The sequence below is a fragment of the Mus pahari genome, chromosome 16 (genome assembly GCF_900095145.1).
Source record: "Mus pahari chromosome 16, PAHARI_EIJ_v1.1, whole genome shotgun sequence".
NCBI classification, from domain to species: domain Eukaryota; kingdom Metazoa; phylum Chordata; class Mammalia; order Rodentia; family Muridae; genus Mus; species Mus pahari.
The window spans coordinates 29874731-29878639 of record NC_034605.1 but is presented as its reverse complement, the minus strand read 5'-3'; positions in this window follow the sequence as shown (position 1 = coordinate 29878639).

Here is a 3909-nt window from a genome sequence, read left to right as displayed (position 1 = left end):
TATCAATTTCAGTGTCTCTGGTTTTATGTGGAGGTCTTTTTTGATCCACTTAGACTTGAGCTTTGTACAAGGAGATAAGAATGGATCAATACTCATTATTCTACATGATAGCCGCCAGTTGTGCCAGCACCATTTGTTGAAAATGCTGTCTTTTTTCCACTGGATGGTTTTAGCTCCCTTGTTTCATGGGGATTTAAATGATATTGGCATCATTATTTATTACTAGATAATTTTATAATCAGAGCTATAACAATATTGTAAATAAATGTTCAAGTTTGATAACACACATATTATAATCTAAGAGCAAAACAGATCACCTGTTCTCAAATCAAATACAGCAGCTGGCAGCTATTTTTATAGTGGCCACTGCCTCAACTCTTCTTGTTATACTATGAATGTAGCATCTCTGGGAGGAGCTAAGATTTGGGTGTTAGATTTGAGTTCAATTCAAATATTACCCAATAATAAGTAACTCATTATTTAATTCAAATCTAGAAGCTATCAGCAAGACCCTAGTGGTGATTAAGTGGAATGACAAAAGTGATCACCTGATTGATGAGACTAAGTATTATTTATCGTGGCATAGCTCTAAATAGAGTTTAGTCATAGTTGTTTGCAAGATACACAAGAGACAGTTGAAACACTCATTGTTAAGCTCACTACATGCTGGAAGATGCTCTAGGTACTTAAAGTAAAATATGAAACTAGAGTAAGAAGTGGGAACATGTATTTAATAATGTTAGATTAATCACATTTTATGTCTTACTTTGAGGATCTGTATGATGTCAAAAGCATACAGATGATAATATATGCATGCATTCTGTGGTTATAGAAAAATAACAAGATATGTCCTTACTGTCTGAATACAGAAAAAGGGACATCTTCCAAAAACAATTGTACAACAAGAAACAAAGCATTACTGGTGAGAACACATACCACATTCTTCCCAGAAAACAAAACAAAACAAAACAAAGCATGTTCAATAAGAGAGAGAGAGAGAGAGAGAGAGAGAGAGAGAGAGAGAGAGAGAGAAAGAGATGTGTGTGTGTGTGTGTGTGTGTGTGTGTGAAAACTGTGTGAGATATATAGAAGTCTCAGGCCTGGCAATTCATGGTCTGGCTTTATCAGGAAATATTATGATCTCTGGCTCCAATCAATACCACTGTAAGGAGAGCTTTATTGGTATAGTAATGTGCACTGGAAGATTCCATGAAAGACTGTCTCTGAAGCAAATCTCCGAACTCATTCAACCTTGAGGAGTGAGCTAATAAACATGTGCAAATGATACATGCCATTCCCAGTCCATGATTCTGTATCTATTCTCTCAGACAATGTATAACGCTTCCCACTGCCCAAAGACCTTGATGGTTGGCTTATTTAGATGGGGCCAGTGAAATACAAACTATATTGATATGAAAAGAGGCTTGAAGTGTCTTGGTGCAGTGTGGCTTGTCAGTAATTCTATCAGCCAATAGAAAAGTGAACACCACATAGCTCCCCACACTAGAGTGAGGCATATGTGGAAGAGCCTAGAATCTTGCTTGAAGTACAGCTGTCACCGTCAATACATGAACCTGCCCACAGATTCAGATTGTTTCAAATACCATTTGGTAGTAGTCAGCTATGTCATTCGTACAGTGGTTATGAGGAGAAGTAGCTTTGGACCCAACCTACATTGGATGAAACCTGCCATTTGCCACTTTCTATACATTATTCTCAAAGAGTAATCAATAATTTCTGCTTTAGAAATTATACAAAGAATGACAAAGATAATTCTCTAATGGAAAAATGCTGTCCATCCCAGGTGGTCTGCCTGGGAAAGCTGGAAGAGATAAGTGACATGAACTATCACTGTACCCCTATTGTCCTGTATTTTTAAAGGGAGTTATTTATGTCTATCTTAATGTCCTCTATCATCTTCATGAGATGATATTTTACATCTGAATCTTGCTTTTTAAGGTCTGTTGGGGGCATCCAGGGCTTGCTGTGGTGGGAGAACTGGCTTCTGATGTTGCCAGTTAGTATTGGTTTCTGTTGCTTATGCTCTTGCACTTGCCCCTCGCCATTAAATTATCTTTACAGATAACTGGTCTGCTGTCTCTGACTGGAGCCTGTGAGCCTGTGATCCTGGTTGTGTCAGAACTCCTGGGAGTCTAGCTGTCTCTGTGATCCTGTGATGCTGTAATCCTGAGATTCTGGGTGTGACAGAGTTCCTGGGATTCAAGCTGTATCTGGGTGTGGGCAGAGTGGCTGGAGAGTCAGAGCCCAGGAGACAAAGAAATGTTCAACATCCTTAGTCAGCAGGGAAATCCAAATCAAAATGAAGCTAAGAGTGTACCTTACATCAATCAAAATGGCTGAGATCAAACACTCAAATGACAGTACATGCTGACAAAGATGTGAAGAAAGAGAAACACTCCCTCATTGCTGGTGGTATTGAAAATTTGTAAAACCACACTGGAAATTAATCTGGCAGTTTCTCAAAAACTTGGAAATTGTTCTACCTGAAAACCTAGCTATACCGCTCCTGGACATATACCCAAAAGATGCTCCACCATAATACAAGGACACATGACTCACTATGTTCATGGCAGCTTTATTCATAATAGCCAGAAACTAGAAGCAACATTTATGTCCTTCAACTAAAGAATGGATACAGAAAATGTGGTGGTTCACTAACACAATGGAATACAGCTATAAAAACAAGGACATCATGAATTTCACAGACAAATGGATGGAATTAGAAAACATCATCCTGCATGACGTAACTCAGACCCAACAGGACATGCATACTATATACGCACAAATGCATGGATAAAGTTCAGAATTCCTGTAATATACCCCCACAGACCCAAAGAAGTTAAAGAAAGAAGGCTCAAGTGAGGATACTTCAGTCCCACTTACCAGGGGGAGCAAAATAGCCCTGGAGGCAGAAGAAGGGAGGAAACTGGGTGGCAGAAAGGAGTGGTGAGGTGAAAAGTAGGGGCAAGGTCAAGCATGGAAAGAGACAGGGGAGGGCAATGCTCAAAAGACCCAGAGAATGACTAGAAATAGTCACCTACCAGGGCTAGGGAGATTCTCTAGGAATTCCCAGAGATCCATATGAGGGAGACTCCCCAGAGTCAATGCAGGTGACTTTAGCAGAAATGCCCAACAGTTGGGTTACGGAACCTGAAGAGACAGGATACCTATGGAGGAATGGGGACACCAAAATACCAACAAAACTTTTACCCAAATTGGATCCTGCTTAAAAGAAATGCAGGGACAAAGATGGAGCAGAATCTGAAGGAATGGATGACCAGTAACATGCCTATTTTGAGACCCATCCCCTGGGCAGGCACCAATCCCTCACACTATTAATGATGCTATATTTTGCTTGCAGATAGGAGTCTAACACAACAGCCCTCTAAGGGCTCAATTGCTGATACAGATGCAGATACCCACAGACAAATGTCAATTGGAGGTAGAGGACCCCAGTAGAAGAGTTAGTGGGAAGATTGAAGGGGTCTTCTCCATGAGAAGGCAGACAGAATCAACTAAACTGTACTCCTTGGAGCTCCCAGAGATCGAGCCATCAACCAAAGAGCATACAAAAGATGATATGATTCCTCTGACACATATGTAACAGATGATTGCCAAGTCTGGTCTCAGTGAGAGAGGATGCACCTAACCCCACAATCCTGCAGAGACTTGATGCACTAGGACATGGCAGGGAAGATAATGCTAGGATGGAAGCTTTCCTCTCAGAGACAGAAGAGAGAGGGGATGCTAGGGAACATTTGTGATGGAAAGAAAGAAAAACAAAGGAAAGAAGGAAAGGAGAGAGAGAGAGAGAGAGAGAGAGAGAGAGAGAGAGAGAGAGAGAGAGAGAGCAAGTTGCTGCATATTGGCTGGTACCACCTACAAGGG